General features: G+C 51.3%; 1 protein-coding gene across 1 annotated transcript in view; it reads left to right on the top strand.

Moving 5' to 3' along the window:
* The window catches only part of LOC138504890 (taste receptor type 2 member 40-like), an 83,493-nt gene that overhangs the window by 22,667 nt on the left and 38,352 nt on the right, over positions 1–22,474 (top strand). The window lies entirely within an intron of this gene.

Here is a 22,474-nt window from a genome sequence, read left to right as displayed (position 1 = left end):
GGATGCTTGCACATTAGAAACACATGTTACACCTCACAGGATCCCCGGGTCCCTCATCCAGAAGGATGCTGGCACATTAGATACACATGTCACACCTCACAGGATCCCCGGGTCCCTCATCCAGAAGGATGTTTGCACATTAGATACACATGTCACACCTCACAGGATCCCCGGGTCCCTCATCCAGAAGGATGCTTTCACATTGATACACATGTTACACCTCACAGGATCCCCGGGTCCCTCATCCAGAAGGATGTTTGCACATTAGATACACATGTCACACCTCACAGGATCCCCGGGTCCCTCATCCAGAAGGATGCTTGCACATTAGAAACACATGTTACACCTCACAGGATCCCCGGGTCCCTCATCCAGAAGGATGCTGGCACATTAGATACACATGTTACACCTCACAGGATCCCCGGGTCCCTCATCCAGAAGGATGCTGGCACATTAGATACACATGTTACACCTCACAGGATCCCCGGGTCCCTCACCCAGAAGGATGCTTGCACATTAGATACACATGTTACACCTCACAGGATCCCCGGGTCCCTCACCCAGAAGGATGCTGGCACATTAGATACACATGTTACACCTCACAGGATCCCCGGGTCCCTCACCCAGAAGGATGCTGGCACATTTTATACACATGTTACACCTCACAGGATCCCCGGGTCCCTCACCCAGAAGGATGCTGGCACATTAGATACACATGTTACACCTCACAGGATCCCCGGGTCCCTCACCCAGAAGGATGCTGGCACATTTTATACACATGTTACACCTCACAGGATCCCTGGGTCCCTCATCTAGAATGATGCTTGCACATTAGATACACATGTTACACCTCACAGGATCCCCGGGTCCCTCATCCAGAAGGATGCTTGCACATTAGATACACATGTTACACCTCACAGGATCCCGGGCCCCTCATCCAGAAGGATGCTGGCACATTAGATACACATGTTACACCTCACAGGATCCCCGGGTCCCTCATCCAGAAGGATGCTTGCACATTAGATACACATGTTACACCTCACAGGATCCCGGGCCCCTCATCCAGAAGGATGCTTGTACATTAGATACACATGTTACACCTCACAGGATCCCTGGGTCCCTCATCTAGAATGATGCTGGCACATTAGATACACATGTCACACCTCACAGGATCCCTGGGTCCCTCATCCAGAAGGATGCTGGCACATTAGATACACATGTTACACCTCACAGGATCCCCGGGTCTCTCATACAGAAGGATGCTGGCACATTAGATACACATGTTACACCTCACAGGATCCCCGGGTCTCTCATCCAGAAGGATGCTTGCACATTAGATACACATGTTACACCTCACAGGATCCCCGGGTCCCTCATCCAGAAGGATGCTGGCACATTAGAAACACATGTTACACCTCACAGGATCCCCGGGTCCCTCATCCAGAAGGATGCTGGCACATTAGATACACATGTTACACCTCACAGGATCCCCGGGTCCCTCATCCAGAAGGATGCTTGTACATTAGAAACACATGTTACACCTCACAGGATCCCCGGGTCCCTCATCCAGAAGGATGCTGGCACATTAGATACACATGTTACACCTCACAGGATCCCCGGGTCCCTCACCCAGAAGGATGCTGGCACATTAGATACACATGTTACACCTCACAGGATCCCCGGGTCCCTCATCCAGAAGGATGTTTGCACATTAGATACACATGTTACACCTCACAGGATCCCCGGGTCCCTCATCCAGAAGGATGCTTGCACATTAGAAACACATGTTACACCTCACAGGATCCCCGGGTCCCTCATCCAGAAGGATGCTGGCACATTAGATACACATGTTACACCTCACAGGATCCCCGGGCCCCTCATCCAGAAGGATGCTGGCACATTAGATACACATGTTACACCTCACAGGATCCCCGGGCCCCTCATCCAGAAGGATGCTTGCACATTAGATACACATGTTACACCTCACAGGATCCCCGGGTCCCTCATCCAGAAGGATGCTTGCACATTAGATACACATGTTACACCTCACAGGATCCCGGGCCCCTCATCCAGAAGGATGCTTGCACATTAGATACACATGTTACACCTCACAGGATCCCCGGACCTCTCATCCAGAAGGATGCTTGCACATTAGATACACATGTTAGACCTCACAGGATCCCCGGGTCCCTCATCCAGAAGGATGCTTGCACATTAGATACACATGTTACACCTCACAGGATCCCCGGGTCCCTCATCCAGAAGGATGCTTGCACATTAGAAACACATGTTACACCTCACAGGATCCCCGGGTCCCTCATCCAGAAGGATGCTTGCACATTAGAAACACATGTTACACCTCACAGGATCCCCGGGTCCCTCATCCAGAAGGATGCTTGCACATTAGATACACATGTTACACCTGACAGGATCCCTGGGTCCCTCATCCAGAAGGATGCTGGCACATTAGATACACATGTTACACCTCACAGGATCCCCGGGTCCCTCATCCAGAAGGATGCTTGCACATTAGATACACATGTTACACCTCACAGGATCCCCGGGTCCCTCATCCAGAAGGATGCTTGCACATTAGAAACACATGTTACACCTCACAGGATCCCCGGGTCCCTCATCCAGAAGGATGCTGGCACATTAGATACACATGTCACACCTCACAGGATCCCCGAGTCCCTCATCCAGAAGGATGCTTGCACATTAGATACACATGTTACACCTGACAGGATCCCTGGGTCCCTCATCCAGAAGGATGTTTGCACATTAGACACACATGTCGCACCTCACAGGATCCCCGGGTCCCTCATCCAGAAGGATGCTTGTACATTAGATACACATGTTACATCTCACAGGATCCCCGGGTCCCTCATCCAGAAGGATGCTTGCACATTAGATACACATGTCACACCTCACAGGATCCCCGGACCCCTCATCCAGAAGGATGTTTGCACATTAGATACACATGTTACACCTCACAGGATCCCCGGGTCCCTCATCCAGAAGGATGCTGGCACATTAGATACACATGTTACACCTCACAGGATCCCCGGGCCCCTCACCCAGAAGGATGCTGGCACATTAGATACACATGTTACACCTCACAGGATCCCCGGGTCCCTCATCCAGAAGGATGCTTGCACATTAGATACACATGTCACACCTCACAGGATACCGGGCCCCTCATCCAGAAGGATGCTTGCACATTAGATACACATGTTACACCTCACAGGATCCCCGGGTCCCTCATCCAGAAGGATGTTTGCACATTAGATACACATGTTACACCTCACAGGATCCCCGGGTCCCTCATCCAGAAGGATGCTTGCACATTAGATACACATGTTACACCTCACAGGATCCCCGGGTCCCTCATCCAGAAGGATGCTGGCACATTAGATACACATGTTACACCTCACAGGATCCCCGGGTCCCTCATCCAGAAGGATGCTGGCACATTAGATACACATGTTACACCTCACAGGATCCCCGGGTCTCTCATCCAGAAGGATGCTGGCACATTTTATACACATGTTACACCTCACAGGATACCCGGGCCCCTCATCCAGAAGGATGCTGGCACATTAGATACACATGTTACACCTCACAGGATCCCCGGGTCCCTCACCCAGAAGGATGCTGGCACATTAGAAACACATGTTACACCTCACAGGATCCCGGGCCCCTCATCCAGAAGGATGCTGGCACATTAGATACACATGTTACACCTCACAGGATCCCCGGGTCCCTCATCCAGAAGGATGCTTGCACATTAGATACACATGTTACACCTCACAGGATCCCCGGGTCCCTCACCCAGAAGGATGCTGGCACATTTTATACACATGTTACACCTCACAGGATCCCCGGGTCCCTCACCCAGAAGGATGCTGGCACATTAGATACACATGTTACACCTCACAGGATCCCCGGACCTCTCATCCAGAAGGATGCTTGCACATTAGATACACATGTCACACCTCACAGGATCCCCGGACCTCTCATCCAGAAGGATGCTTGCACATTAGATACACATGTTACACCTCACAGGATCCCCGGGTCCCTCATCCAGAAGGATGCTGGCACATTAGATACACATGTTACACCTCACAGGATCCCCGGGTCCCTCACCCAGAAGGATGCTGGCACATTTTATACACATGTTACACCTCACAGGATCCCCGGGTCCCTCACCCAGAAGGATGCTGGCACATTAGATACACATGTTACACCTCACAGGATCCCCGGGTCCCTCACCCAGAAGGATGCTGGCACATTTTATACACATGTTACACCTCACAGGATCCCTGGGTCCCTCATCTAGAATGATGCTTGCACATTAGATACACATGTTACACCTCACAGGATACCCGGGTCCCTCACCCAGAAGGATGCTTGCACATTAGATACACATGTTACACCTCACAGGATCCCCGGGTCCCTCATCCAGAAGGATGCTTGCACATTAGATACACATGTTACACCTGACAGGATCCCCGGGTCCCTCATCCAGAAGGATGCTTGCACATTAGATACACATGTTACACCTCACAGGATCCCCGGGTCCCTCATCCAGAAGGATGCTTGCACATTCGTTACACATGTTACACCTCACAGGATACACAGGTCCCTCATCCAGAAGGATGCTGGCACATTAGATACACATGTTACACCTCACAGGATACCGGGCCCCTCATCCAGAAGGATGCTGGCACATTAGATACACATGTCACACCTCACAGGATCCCCGGGTCCCTCATCCAGAAGGATGCTGGCACATTAGATACACATGTTACACCTCACAGGATCCCTGGGTCCCTCATCTAGAATGATGCTTGCACATTAGATACACATGTTACACCTCACAGGATCCCGGGCCCCTCATCCAGAAGGATGTTTGCACATTAGATACACATGTTACACCTCACAGGATCCCCGGGTCCCTCATCCAGAAGGATGCTTGCACATTAGATACACATGTTACACCTCACAGGATCCCCGGGTCCCTCATCCAGAAGGATGCTTGCACATTAGAAACACATGTTACACCTCACAGGATCCCCGGGTCCCTCATCCAGAAGGATGCTTGCACATTAGAAACACATGTTACACCTCACAGGATCCCTGGGTCCCTCATCCAGAAGGATGCTTGCACATTAGATACACATGTTACACCTCACAGGATCCCCGGGTCCCTCACCCAGAAGAATGCTGGCACATTAGATACACATGTTAGACCTCACAGGATCCCCGGGTCCCTCATCCAGAAGGATGCTTGCACATTAGATACACATGTTACACCTCACAGGATCCCCGGGCCCCTCATCCAGAAGGATGCTGGCACATTAGATACACATGTTACACCTCACAGGATCCCCGGGTCCCTCACCCAGAAGGATGCTGGCACATTTTATACACATGTTACACCTCACAGGATCCCCGGGTCCCTCATCCAGAAGGATGTTTGCACATTAGATACACATGTTACACCTCACAGGATCCCCGGGTCCCTCACCCAGAAGGATGCTGGCACATTTTATACACATGTTACACCTCACAGGATCCCCGGGTCCCTCATCCAGAAGGATGTTTGCACATTAGATACACATGTTACACCTCACAGGATCCCTGGGTCCTCATCCAGAAGGATGCTGGCACATTAGATACACATGTTACACCTCACAGGATCCCCGGGTCCCTCACCCAGAAGAATGCTGGCACATTTTATACACATGTTACACCTCACAGGATCCCTGGGTCCCTCATCCAGAAGGATGTTTGCACATTAGATACACATGTTACACCTCACAGGATCCCCGGGTCCCTCATCCAGAAGGATGCTGGCACATTAGATACACATGTCACACCTCACAGGATCCCTGGGTCCCTCATCCAGAAGGATGCTGGCACATTAGATACACATGTCACACCTCACAGGATCCCCGGGTCCCTCATCCAGAAGGATGTTTGCACATTAGATACACATGTTACACCTCGCAGGATCCCTGGGTCCTCATCCAGAAGGATGCTTGCACATTAGATACACATGTTACACCTCACAGGATCCCCGGGTCCCTCATCCAGAAGGATGCTGGCACATTCGTTACACATGTTACACCTCACAGGATCCCCGGGTCTCTCATCCAGAAGGATGCTGGCACATTAGAAACACATGTTACACCTCACAGGATCCCCGGATCCCTCATCCAGAAGGATGCTGGCACATTAGATACACATGTTACACCTCACAGGATCCCTGGGTCCCTCATCCAGAAGGATGCTAGCACATTAGTTACACATGTTACACCTAACAGGATCCCCGGACCCCTCATCCAGAAGGATGTTTGCACATTAGTTACACATGTTACACCTCACAGGATCCCCGGGTCCCTCATCCAGAAGGATGCTTGCACATTAGATACACATGTTACACCTCACAGGATCCCGGGCCCCTCATCCAGAAGGATGCTTGCACATTAGAAACACATGTTACACCTCACAGGATCCCCGGGTCCCTCATCCAGAAGGATGCTGGCACATTTTATACACATGTTACACCTCACAGGATCCCCGGGTCCCTCACCCAGAAGGATGCTGGCACATTAGATACACATGTTACACCTCACAGGATCCCCGGGTCCCTCATCCAGAAGGATGCTGGCACATTAGTTACACATGTTACACCTCACAGGATCCCTGGGTCCCTCATCCAGAAGGATGTTTGCACATTAGATACACATGTTACACCTCACAGGATCCCTGGTTCCCTCATCCAGAAGGATGCTTGCACATTAGATGCAAATGTTACACCTCACAGGATCCCCGGGTCCCTCATCCAGAAGGATGCTTGCACATTAGATACACATGTTACACCTCACAGGATCCCCGGGTCCCTCACCCAGAAGTATGCTGGCACATTAGATACACATGTTACACCTCACAGGATCCCCGGGCCCCTCATCCAGAAGGATGCTGGCACATTAGAAACACATGTCACACCTCACAGGATCCCCGGGTCCCTCACCCAGAAGGATGCTTGCACATTAGAAACACATGTCACACCTCGCAGGATCCCTGGGTCCTCATCCAGAAGGATGCTTGCACATTAGAAACACATGTTACACCTCACAGGATCCCCGGGTCCCTCATCCAGAAGGATGCTTGCACATTAGAAACACATGTTACACCTCACAGGATCCCCGGGTCCCTCATCCAGAAGGATGCTTGCACATTAGAAACACATGTTACACCTCACAGGATCCCCGGGTCCCTCATCCAGAAGGATGCTGGCACATTAGAAACACATGTCACACCTCACAGGATCCCCGGGTCCCTCATCCAGAAGGATGTTTGCACATTAGATACACATGTCACACCTCACAGGATCCCCGGGTCCCTCATCCAGAAGGATGCTTTCACATTGATACACATGTTACACCTCACAGGATCCCCGGGTCCCTCATCCAGAAGGATGCTGGCACATTAGAAACACATGTTACACCTCACAGGATCCCTGGGTCCCTCATCCAGATGGATGCTGGCACATTAGATACACATGTTACACCTCACAGGATCCCCGGATCCCTCATCCAGAAGGATGCTTGTACATTAGAAACACATGTTACACCTCACAGGATCCCCGGGTCCCTCACCCAGAAGGATGCTGGCACATTAGATACACATGTTACATCTCACAGGATCCCCGGGTCCCTCATCCAGAAGGATGCTGGCACATTTTATACACATGTTACACCTCACAGGATCCCTGGGTCCCTCATCCAGAATGATGCTTGCACATTAGATACACATGTTACACCTCACAGGATCCCCGGGTCCCTCATCCAGAAGGATGCTTGTACATTAGATGCAAATGTTACACCTCACAGGATCCCCGGACCTCTCATCCAGAAGGATGTTTGCACATTAGATACACATGTTACACCTCACAGGATCCCCGGGTCCCTCATCCAGAAGGATGCTTGTACATTAGATGCAAATGTTACACCTCACAGGATCCCCGGGTCCCTCATCCAGAAGGATGCTTGCACATTAGATACACATGTTACACCTCACAGGATCCCCGGGTCCCTCACCCAGAAGGATGCTTGCACATTAGATACACATGTTACACCTCACAGGATCCCGGACCTCTCATCCAGAAGGATGCTGGCACATTAGATACACATGTTACACCTCACAGGATCCCCGGGTCCCTCACCCAGAAGGATGCTTGCACATTAGATACACATGTTACACCTCACAGGATCCCGGGCCCCTCATCCAGAAGGATGCTTGTACATTAGAAACACATGTTACACCTCACAGGATCCCCGGGTCCCTCATCCAGAAGGATGCTGGCACATTAGATACACATGTCGCACCTCACAGGATCCCCGGGTCCCTCATCCAGAAGGATGCTGGCACATTAGATACACATGTTACACCTCACAGGATCCCCGGGTCTCTCATCCAGAAGGATGCTGGCACATTAGATACACATATTACACCTCACAGGATCCCCGGGTCCCTCATCCAGAAGGATGCTTGTACATTAGAAACACATGTTACACCTCACAGGATCCCCGGGTCCCTCATCCAGAAGGATGCTGGCACATTAGATACACATGTTACACCTCACAGGATCCCCGGGTCCCTCATCCAGAAGGATGCTGGCACATTAGATACACATGTTACACCTCACAGGATCCCCGGGTCCCTCATCCAGAAGGATGCTTGCACATTAGAAACACATGTTACACCTAACAGGATCCCCGGGTCCCTCATCCAGAAGGATGCTTGCACATTAGAAACACATGTTACACCTCACAGGATCCCCGGGTCTCTCATCCAGAAGGATGCTGGCACATTAGATACACATGTTACACCTCACAGGATCCCCGGGTCCCTCATCCAGAAGGATGCTTGCACATTAGATACACATGTTACACCTCACAGGATCCCCGGGTCCCTCATCTAGAATGATGCTTGCACATTAGATACACATGTTACACCTCACAGGATCCCCGGGCCCCTCATCCAGAAGGATGTTTGCACATTAGATACACATGTTACACCTCACAGGATCCCCGGACCCCTCATCCAGAAGGATGCTGGCACATTAGATACACATGTTACACCTCACAGGATCCCCGGGTCCCTCATCCAGAAGGATGCTGGCACATTAGATACACATGTTACACCTCACAGGATCCCCGGGTCCCTCATCCAGAAGGATGCTGGCACATTAGATACACATGTCGCACCTCACAGGATCCCCGGGTCCCTCATCCAGAAGGATGCTGGCACATTAGATACACATGTTACACCTCACAGGATCCCCGGGTCCCTCATCCAGAAGGATGCTTGCACATTAGATACACATGTCACACCTCACAGGATCCCTGGTTCCCTCATCCAGAAGGATGCTGGCACATTAGATACACATGTCACACCTCACAGGATCCCCGGGTCCCTCATCCAGAAGGATGCTTGCACATTAGAAACACATGTCACACCTCACAGGATCCCCGGGTCCCTCATCCAGAAGGATGCTGGCACATTAGAAACACATGTCACACCTCACAGGATCCCCGGGTCCCTCATCCAGAAGGATGCTGGCACATTAGAAACACATGTCACACCTCACAGGATCCCCGGGTCCCTCATCCAGAAGGATGCTTGCACATTAGAAACACATGTTACACCTCACAGGATCCCCGGGTCCCTCATCCAGAAGGATGCTTGCACATTGATACACATGTTACACCTCACAGGATCCCCGGGTCCCTCATCCAGAAGGATGCTGGCACATTAGATACACATGTTACACCTCACAGGATCCCCGGATCCCTCATCCAGAAGGATGCTGGCACATTAGATACACATGTTACACCTCACATGATCCCTGGGTCCCTCATCCAGAAGGATGCTTGCACATTAGATACACATGTCACACCTCACAGGATCCCGGGTCCCTCATCCAGAAGGATGCTGGCACATTAGAAACACATGTCACACCTCACAGGATCCCCGGGTCCCTCATCCAGAAGGATGCTTGCACATTAGAAACACATGTTACACCTCACAGGATCCCCGGGTCCCTCATCCAGAAGGATGCTTGCACATTAGATACACATGTCACACCTCACAGGATACCCGGGTCGCTCATCCAGAAGGATGTTTGCACATTAGTTACACATGTCACACCTCACAGGATCCCCGGGTCCCTCATCCAGAAGGATGCTTGCACATTAGTTACACATGTTACACCTAACAGGATCCCCGGACCCCTCATCCAGAAGGATGCTTGCACATTAGTTACACATGTTACACCTAACAGGATCCCCGGACCCCTCATCCAGAAGGATGCTTGCACATTAGTTACACATGTTACACCTCACAGGATCCCTGGGTCCCTCATCCAGAAGGATGTTTGCACATTAGATACACATGTCACACCTCACAGGATCCCCGGATCCCTCATCCAGAAGGATGCTTGTACATTAGAAACACATGTCACACCTCACAGGATCCCCGGGTCTCTCATCCAGAAGGATGCTGGCACATTAGATACACATGTCACACCTCACAGGATCCCCGGGTCCCTCATCCAGAAGGATGCTGGCACATTAGATACACATGTCACACCTCACAGGATCCCCGGACCTCTCATCCAGAAGGATGCTGGCACATTAGATACACATGTTACACCTCACAGGATCCCCGGGCCCCTCACCCAGAAGGATGCTGGCACATTTTATACATGTTACACCTCACAGGATCCCCGGATCCCTCATCCAGAAGGATGCTTGTACATTAGAAACACATGTTACACCTCACAGGATCCCCGGGTCTCTCATCCAGAAGGATGCTGGCACATTAGATACACATATTACATCTCACAGGATCCCCGGGTCCCTCATCCAGAAGGATGCTGGCACATTAGAAACACATATTACACCTCACAGGATCCCCGGGTCCCTCATCCAGAAGGATGCTTGTACATTAGAAACACATGTTACACCTCACAGGATCCCCGGGTCTCTCATCCAGAAGGATGCTGGCACATTAGATACACATATTACATCTCACAGGATCCCCGGGTCCCTCACCCAGAAGGATGCTGGCACATTAGATACACATGTCACACCTCACAGGATCCCCGGGTCCCTCACCCAGAAGGATGCTGGCACATTAGATACACATGTCACACCTCACAGGATCCCAGGGTCCCTCATCCAGAAGGATGCTGGCACATTAGAAACACATGTTACACCTCACAGGATCCCGGGCCCCTCATCCAGAAGGATGCTGGCACATTTTATACACATGTTACACCTCACAGGATCCCCGGGTCCCTCACCCAGAAGGATGCTTGCACATTAGATACACATGTCACACCTCACAGGATCCCAGGGTCCCTCATCCAGAAGGATGCTGGCACATTAGAAACACATATTACACCTCACAGGATCCCCGGGTCCCTCATCCAGAAGGATGCTTGCACATTAGATACACATGTCACACCTCACAGGATCCCAGGGTCCCTCATCCAGAAGGATGCTGGCACATTAGATACACATGTTACACCTCACAGGATCCCCGGGTCCCTCACCCAGAAGGATGCTGGCACATTAGATACACATGTTACACCTCACAGGATCCCCGGGTCCCTCATCCAGAAGGATGCTTGCACATTAGATACACATGTCACACCTCACAGGATCCCAGGGTCCCTCATCCAGAAGGATGCTTGCACATTAGATACACATGTTACACCTCACAGGATCCCCGGGTCCCTCATCCAGAAGGATGCTGGCACATTAGAAACACATATTACACCTCACAGGATCCCCGGGTCCCTCATCCAGAAGGATGCTTGCACATTAGATACACATGTCACACCTCACAGGATCCCCGGACCTCTCATCCAGAAGGATGCTGGCACATTAGAAACACATGTTACACCTCACAGGATCCCCGGGTCCCTCATCCAGAAGGATGCTGGCACATTAGATACACATGTCACACCTCACAGGATCCCCGGGTCCCTCATCCAGAAGGATGCTTGCACATTAGATACACATGTCACACCTCACAGGATCCCCGGGTCCCTCATCCAGAAGGATGCTGGCACATTAGATACACATGTCACACCTCACAGGATCCCCGGGCCCCTCACCCAGAAGGATGCTGGCACATTAGAAACACATATTACACCTCACAGGATCCCCGGGTCTCTCATCCAGAAGGAGGCTTGCACATTAGATACACATGTTACACCTCACAGGATCCCCGGGTCCCTCATCCAGAAGGATGCTTGCACATTAGATACACATGTTACACCTCACAGGATCCCCGGGTCCCTCATCCAGAAGGATGCTGGCACATTAGATACACATGTCACACCTCACAGGATCCCCGGGTCCCTCATCCAGAAGGAGGCTGGCACATTAGATACACATGTCGCACCTCACAGGATCCCCGGGTCCCTCATCCAGAAGGATGCTTGCACATTAGAAACACATGTCACACCTCACAGGATCCCCGGGTCCCTCATCCAGAAGGATGCTGGCACATTAGATACACATATTACACCTCACAGGATCCCCGGGTCCCTCATCCAGAAGGATGCTGGCACATTAGAAACACATGTCACACCTCACAGGATCCCCGGGTCCCTCATCCAGAAGTATGCTGGCACATTAGAAACACATGTTACACCTCACAGGATCCCCGGGTCTCTCATACAGAAGGATGCTTGCACATTAGAAACACATGTTACACCTCACAGGATCCCCGGGTCTCTCATCCAGAAGGATGCTTGCACATTAGATACACATGTTACACCTCACAGGATCCCTGGGTCCCTCATCCAGAAGGATGCTGGCACATTAGATACACATGTTACACCTCACAGGATCCCCGGGTCCCTCATCCAGAAGGATGCTTGCACATTAGATACACATGTCACACCTCACAGGATCCCCGGGTCTCTCATCCAGAAGGATGTTGGCACATTAGATACACATATTACACCTCACAGGATCCCCGGGCCCCTCATCCAGAAGGATGCTTGTACATTAGAAACACATGTCACACCTCACAGGATCCCCGGGTCCCTCATCCAGAAGGATGCTTGCACATTAGATACACATGTTACACCTCACAGGATCCCCGGGTCCCTCATCCAGAAGGATGCTGGCACATTAGAAACACATGTCACACCTCACAGGATCCCCGGGTCCCTCATCCAGAAGTATGCTGGCACATTAGAAACACATGTTACACCTCACAGGATCCCCGGGTCTCTCATACAGAAGGATGCTTGCACATTAGATACACATGTTACACCTCACAGGATCCCCGGGTCCCTCACCCAGAAGGATGCTGGCACATTAGATACACATGTTACACCTCACAGGATCCCCGGGTCCCTCATCTAGAATGATGCTTGCACATTAGATACACATGTTACACCTCACAGGATCCCCGGGTCCCTCATCCAGAAGGATGCTGGCACATTAGATACACATGTTACACCTCACAGGATCCCCGGGTCCCTCATCCAGAAGGATGCTGGCACATTTTATACACATGTTACACCTCACAGGATCCCCGGGTCCCTCACCCAGAAGGATGCTGGCACATTAGATACACATGTTACACCTCACAGGATGCCCGGGTCCCTCACCCAGAAGGATGCTGGCACATTTTATACACATGTTACACCTCACAGGATCCCCGGGTCCCTCACCCAGAAGGATGCTGGCACATTAGATACACATGTCACACCTCACAGGATCCCCGGGTCCCTCATCCAGAAGGATGCTGGCACATTTTATACATGTTACACCTCACAGGATCCCCGGATCCCTCATCCAGAAGGATGCTGGCACATTAGATACACATGTTACACCTCACAGGATCCCCGGGTCCCTCACCCAGAAGGATGCTGGCACATTAGATACACATGTTACACCTCACAGGATCCCCGGGTCCCTCACCCAGAAGGATGCTGGCACATTAGAAACACATGTCACACCTCACAGGATCCCCGGGTCCCTCATCCAGAAGGATGCTTGCACATTAGATACACATGTTACACCTGACAGGATCCCTGGGTCCCTCATCCAGAAGGATGCTGGCACATTAGAAACACATGTCACACCTCACAGGATCCCCGGGTCCCTCATCCAGAAGGATGCTGGCACATTAGAAACACATGTCACACCTCACAGGATCCCCGGGTCCCTCATCCCGAAGGATGCTTGTACATTAGAAACACATGTCACACCTCACAGAATCCCCGGGTCCCTCATCCAGAAGGATGCTGGCACATTAGAAACACATGTCACACCTCACAGGATCCCCGGGTCCCTCATCCAGAAGGATGCTGGCACATTAGATACACATGTTACACCTCACAGGATCCCCGGGTCCCTCACCCAGAAGGATGTTTGCACATTAGATACACATGTTACACCTCACAGGATCCCCGGATCCCTCATCCAGAAGGATGCTGGCACATTAGAAACACATGTTACACCTCACAGGATCCCCGGATCCCTCATCCAGAAGGATGCTGGCACATTAGATACACATGTTACACCTCACAGGATCCCCGGGTCCCTCATCCAGAAGGATGCTGGCACATTAGATACACATGTTACACCTCACATGATCCCCGGGTCCCTCACCCAGAAGGATGCTTGCACATTAGATACACATGTTACACCTCACAGGATCCCCGGGTCCCTCACCCAGAAGGATGTTTGCACATTAGATACACATGTTACACCTCACAGGATCCCCGGATCCCTCATCCAGAAGGATGCTGGCACATTAGAAACACATGTTACACCTCACAGGATCCCCGGATCCCTCATCCAGAAGGATGCTGGCACATTAGATACACATGTTACACCTCACAGGATCCCTGGGTCCCTCATCCAGAAGGATGCTTGCACATTAGATACACATGTCACACCTCACAGGATCCCCGGACCTCTCATCCAGAAGGATGTTTGCACATTAGATACACATGTTACACCTCACAGGATCCCCGGGTCCCTCACCCAGAAGGATGCTGGCACATTAGATACACATGTCACACCTCACAGGATCCCCGGATCCCTCATCCAGAAGGATGCTGGCACATTAGATACACATGTTACACCTCACAGGATCCCCGGGTCCCTCATCCAGAAGGATGTTTGCACATTAGATACACATGTTACACCTCACAGGATCCCCGGGTCCCTCACCCAGAAGGATGCTGGCACATTAGATACACATGTCACACCTCACAGGATCCCCGGATCCCTCATCCAGAAGGATGCTGGCACATTAGATACACATGTTACACCTCACAGGATCCCCGGGTCCCTCATCCAGAAGGATGCTGGCACATTAGATACACATGTTACACCTCACAGGATCCCCGGGTCCCTCATCCAGAAGGATGTTTGCACATTAGATACACATGTTACACCTAACAGGATACCCGGGTCCCTCATCCAGAAGGATGCTTGCACATTAGATACACATGTTAGACCTCACAGGATCCCCGGGTCCCTCATCCAGAAGGATGCTGGCACATTAGATACACATGTTACACCTCACAGGATCCCCGGGTCCCTCATCCAGAAGGATGCTTGCACATTAGATACACATGTTACACCTCACAGGATCCCCGGGTCCCTCATCCAGAAGGATGCTGGCACATTAGATACACATGTTACACCTCACAGGATCCCCGGGTCCCTCACCCAGAAGGATGCTGGCACATTAGATACACATGTTACACCTCACAGGATCCCCGGACCCCTCATCCAGAAGGATGTTTGCACATTAGTTACACATGTTACACCTCACAGGATCCCTGGGTCCCTCATCCAGAAGGATGTTTGCACATTAGTTACACATGTTACACCTCACAGGATCCCCGGACCTCTCATCCAGAAGGATGCTTGTACATTAGAAACACATGTTACACCTCACAGGATCCCCGGGTCCCTCATCCAGAAGGATGTTTGCACATTAGTTACACATGTCGCACCTCACAGGATCCCCGGGTCCCTCATCCAGAAGGATGCTTGCACATTAGAAACACATGTTACACCTCACAGGATCCCCGGACCTCTCATCCAGAAGGATGTTTGCACATTAGATACACATGTCACACCTCACATGATCCCTGGGTCCCTCATCCAGAAGGATGCTTGCACATTAGATACACATGTTACACCTCACAGGATCCCCGGGTCCCTCATCCAGAAGGATGCTGGCACATTAGATACACATGTTACACCTCACAGGATCCCCGGGTCCCTCACCCAGAAGGATGCTTGCACATTAGAAACACATGTTACACCTCACAGGATCCCCGGACCCCTCATCCAGAAGGATGTTTGTACATTAGAAACACATGTCACACCTCACAGGATCCCCGGGTCCCTCATCCAGAAGGATGCTTGCACATTAGAAACACATGTTACACCTCACAGGATCCCCGGGTCCCTCATCCAGAAGGATGCTGGCACATTAGATACACATGTTACACCTCACAGGATCCCCGGACCCCTCATCCAGAAGGATGTTTGTACATTAGAAACACATGTCACACCTCACAGGATCCCCGGGTCCCTCATCCAGAAGGATGCTTGCACATTAGAAACACATGTCACACCTCACAGGATCCCCGGGTCCCTCATCCAGAAGGATGCTTGCACATTAGAAACACATGTTACACCTCACAGGATCCCCGGGTCCCTCATCCAGAAGGATGCTTGCACATTAGATACACATGTTACACCTCACAGGATCCCCGGGTCCCTCATCCAGAAGGATGCTGGCACATTAGATACACATGTTACACCTCACAGGATCCCCGGGTCCCTCATCCAGAAGGATGCTGGCACATTAGATACACATGTTACACCTGACAGGATCCCTGGGTCCCTCATCCAGAAGGATGCTGGCACATTAGATACACATGTTACACCTCACAGGATCCCCGGGTCCCTCACCCAGAAGAATGCTGGCACATTAGATACACATGTTAGACCTCACAGGATCCCCGGGCCCCTCATCCAGAAGGATGCTGGCACATTAGATACACATGTTACACCTCACAGGATCCCTGGGTCCCTCATCCAGAAGGATGCTTGCACATTAGAAACACATGTCACACCTCACAGGATCCCCGGGTCCCTCATCCAGAAGGATGCTGGCACATTAGTTACACATGTTACACCTCACAGGATCCCCGGGTCTCTCATCCAGAAGGATGCTGGCACATTAGATACACATGTTACACCTCACAGGATCCCTGGGTCCCTCATCCAGAAGGATGCTGGCACATTAGATACACATGTTACACCTCACAGGATCCCCGGGTCCCTCATCCAGAAGGATGCTGGCACATTAGATACACATGTTACACCTCACAGGATACCGGGCCCCTCATCCAGAAGGATGCTTGCACATTAGATACACATGTTACACCTCACAGGATCCCCGGGTCCCTCATCCAGAAGGATGCTTGCACATTAGATACACATGTTACACCTCACAGGATCCCGGGCCCCTCATCCAGAAGGATGCTGGCACATTTTATACACATGTTACACCTCACAGGATCCCTGGGTCCCTCATCCAGAAGGATGTTTGCACATTAGTTACACATGTTACACCTCACAGGATCCCCGGACCTCTCATCCAGAAGGATGCTTGCACATTAGATACACATGTTACACCTCACAGGATCCCCGGGTCCCTCATCCAGAAGGATGCTGGCACATTAGATACACATGTTACACCTCACAGGATCCCCGGACCTCTCATCCAGAAGGATGCTGGCACATTAGATACACATGTTACACCTCACAGGATCCCCGGGTCCCTCATCCAGAAGGATGCTTGCACATTAGATACACATGTTACACCTCACAGGATCCCCGGGTCCCTCATCCAGAAGGATGCTTGCACATTAGATACACATGTTAGACCTCACAGGATCCCCGGGTCCCTCATCCAGAAGGATGCTTGCACATTAGATACACATGTTACACCTCACAGGATCCCCGGGCCCCTCATCCAGAAGGATGCTGGCACATTAGATACACATGTTACACCTCACAGGATCCCCGGGTCCCTCACCCAGAAGGATGCTGGCACATTTTATACACATGTTACACCTCACAGGATCCCCGGGTCCCTCACCCAGAAGGATGCTGGCACATTTTATACACATGTTACACCTCACAGGATCCCCGGGTCCCTCATCCAGAAGGATGCTGGCACATTAGATACACATGTCACACCTCACAGGATCCCTGGGTCCCTCATCCAGAAGGATGCTTGCACATTAGATACACATGTTACACCTCACAGGATCCCCGGACCTCTCATCCAGAAGGATGTTTGCACATTAGATACACATGTTACACCTCACAGGATCCCCGGGTCCCTCACCCAGAAGGATGCTGGCACATTTTATACACGTTACACCTCACAGGATCCCCGGGTCCCTCATCCAGAAGGATGTTTGCACATTAGATACACATGTTACACCTCACAGGATCCCGGGCCCCTCATCCAGAAGGATGCTGGCACATTAGATACACATGTTACACCTCACAGGATCCCTGGGTCCTCATCCAGAAGGATGCTTGCACATTAGATACACATGTTACACCTCACAGGATCCCTGGGTCCCTCATCCAGAAGGATGCTTGCACATTAGATACACATGTTAGAGCTCACAGGATCCCCGGGTCCCTCATCCAGAAGGATGCTTGCACATTAGATACACATGTTACACCTCACAGGATCCCCGGGTCCCTCATCCAGAAGGATGCTGGCACATTAGATACACATGTTACACCTCACAGGATCCCCGGGTCTCTCATCCAGAAGGATGCTTGCACATTAGATACACATGTTACACCTCACAGGATCCCCGGGTCTCTCATCCAGAAGGATGCTTGCACATTAGAAACACATGTTACACCTCACAGGATCCCCGGGTCCCTCATCCAGAAGGATGCTGGCACATTAGATACACATGTCGCACCTCACAGGATCCCCGGGTCCCTCACCCAGAAGGATGCTGGCACATTAGAAACACATGTTACACCTCACAGGATCCCCGGGTCCCTCATCCAGAAGGATGCTTGCACATTAGATACACATGTTACACCTCACAGGATCCCGGGCCCCTCATCCAGAAGGAGGCTTGCACATTAGATACACATGTCACACCTCACAGGATCCCTGGTTCCCTCATCCAGAAGGATGCTTGCACATTAGATGCAAATGTTACACCTCACAGGATCCCCGGGTCCCTCATCCAGAAGGATGCTGGCACATTAGATACACATGTTACACCTCACAGGATCCCCGGGTCTCTCATCCAGAAGGATGCTGGCACATTAGATACACATATTACACCTCACAGGATCCCCGGGTCCCTCATCCAGAAGGATGTTTGCACATTAGAAACACATGTCACACCTCACAGGATCCCCGGGTCCCTCATCCAGAAGGATGCTGGCACATTAGATACACATGTCACACCTCACAGGATCCCCGGGTCCCTCACCCAGAAGGATGCTTGCACATTAGATACACATGTTACACCTCACAGGATCCCCGGGTCCCTCATCCAGAAGGATGTTTGCACATTAGATACACATGTTACACCTCACAGGATCCCCGGGTCCCTCACCCAGAAGGATGCTTGCACATTAGATACACATGTCACACCTCACAGGATCCCCGGACCTCTCATCCAGAAGGATGCTTGCACATTAGATACACATGTTACACCTCACAGGATCCCTGGGTCCCTCATCCAGAAGGATGTTTGCACATTAGATACACATGTTACACCTCACAGGATCCCCGGGTCCCTCATCCAGAAGGATGCTGGCACATTAGATACACATGTCACACCTCACAGGATCCCCGGGTCCCTCACCCAGAAGGATGCTGGCACATTAGATACACATGTTACACCTCACAGGATCCCCGGGTCCCTCATCCAGAAGGATGCTTGCACATTAGATACACATGTCACACCTCACAGGATCCCCGGGTCCCTCATCCAGAAGGATGTTTGCACATTAGATACACATGTTACACCTCACATGATCCCTGGGTCCCTCACCCAGAAGGATGCTGGCACATTAGATACACATGTTACACCTCACAGGATCCCCGGGTCCCTCATCCAGAAGGATGCTGGCACATTAGATACACATGTTACACCTCACAGGATCCCCGGGTCCCTCATCCAGAAGGATGCTTGCACATTAGATACACATGTTACACCTCACAGGATCCCCGGGTCCCTCATCCAGAAGGATGCTTGCACATTAGATACACATGTCACACCTCACAGGATCCCCGGGTCCCTCATCCAGAAGGATGCTGGCACATTAGATACACATGTTACACCTCACAGGATCCCCGGGTCCCTCATCCAGAAGGATGCTTGCACATTAGATACACATGTTACACCTCACAGGATCCCGGGCCCCTCATCCAGAAGGATGCTTGCACATTAGAAACACATGTTACACCTCACAGGATCCCCGGGTCCCTCATCCAGAAGGATGCTGGCACATTAGATACACATGTTACACCTCACAGGATCCCTGGGTCCCTCATCCAGAAGGATGCTGGCACATTAGATACACATGTTACACCTCACAGGATCCCCGGGTCTCTCATCCAGAAGGATGCTGGCACATTAGATACACATGTTACACCTCACAGGATCCCCGGGTCCCTCATCCAGAAGGATGCTTGCACATTAGATACACATGTTACACCTCACAGGATCCCGGGCCCCTCATCCAGAAGGATGCTTGCACATTAGAAACACATGTTACACCTCACAGGATCCCCGGGTCCCTCATCCAGAAGGATGCTGGCACATTAGATACACATGTTACACCTCACAGGATCCCTGGGTCCCTCATCCAGAAGGATGCTGGCACATTAGATACACATGTTACACCTCACAGGATCCCCGGGTCTCTCATCCAGAAGGATGCTGGCACATTAGATACACATGTTACACCTCACAGGATCCCTGGGTCCCTCATCCAGAAGGATGCTTGTACATTAGATACACATGTTACACCTCACAGGATCCCCGGGTCCCTCATCCAGAAGGATGCTTGCACATTAGAAACACATGTTACACCTCACAGGATCCCCGGGTCCCTCATCCAGAAGGATGCTTGCACATTAGTTACACATGTTACACCTCACAGGATCCCGGGCCCCTCATCCAGAAGGATGCTTGCACATTAGATACACATGTTACACCTCACAGGATCCCGGGCCCCTCATCCAGAAGGATGCTTGCACATTAGATACACATGTTACACCTCGCAGGATCCCCGGGTCCCTCACCCAGAAGGATGCTGGCACATTAGATACACATGTTACACCTCACAGGATCCCCGGGTCCCTCACCCAGAAGGATGCTGGCACATTAGATACACATGTTACACCTCACAGGATCCCCGGGTCCCTCATCCAGAAGGATGCTGGCACATTAGATACACATGTTACACCTCACAGGATCCCCGGGTCCCTCATCCAGAAGGATGCTTGCACATTAGAAACACATGTTACACCTCACAGGATCCCCGGGTCCCTCACCCAGAAGGATGCTGGCACATTAGATACACATGTTACACCTCACAGGATCCCGGGCCCCTCATCCAGAAGGATGCTTGCACATTAGATACACATGTTACACCTCACAGGATCCCCGGACCTCTCATCCAGAAGGATGCTTGCACATTAGATACACATGTTACACCTCACAGGATCCCCGGGTCCCTCATCCAGAAGGATGCTGGCACATTAGATACACATGTTACACCTCACAGGATCCCCGGGTCCCTCATCCAGAAGGATGCTGGCACATTAGATACACATGTTACACCTCACAGGATCCCCGGGTCCCTCATCCAGAAGGATGCTGGCACATTTTATACACATGTTACACCTCACAGGATCCCCGGGTCCCTCATCCAGAAGGATGCTGGCACATTAGATACACATGTTACACCTCACAGGATCCCCGGGTCCCTCACCCAGAAGGATGCTGGCACATTAGATACACATGTTACACCTCACAGGATACCCGGGGCCCTCATCCAGAAGGATGCTGGCACATTAGATACACATGTTACACCTCACAGGATCCCCGGGTCCCTCATCCAGAAGGATGCTGGCACATTTTATACACATGTTACACCTCACAGGATCCCTGGGTCCCTCATCCAGAAGGATGTTTGCACATTAGATACACATGTTACACCTCACAGGATCCCGGGCCCCTCATCCAGAAGGATGCTGGCACATTAGATACACATGTTACACCTCACAGGATCCCCGGGTCCCTCATCCAGAAGGATGCTGGCACATTTTA

Source organism: Ambystoma mexicanum, chromosome 11 (assembly GCF_040938575.1).
Source record: "Ambystoma mexicanum isolate Mex_15411 chromosome 11, UKY_AmexF1_1, whole genome shotgun sequence".
In the NCBI taxonomy this organism is placed as follows: domain Eukaryota; kingdom Metazoa; phylum Chordata; class Amphibia; order Caudata; family Ambystomatidae; genus Ambystoma; species Ambystoma mexicanum.
This window is presented reverse-complemented; position numbering and strand designations above follow the sequence as displayed.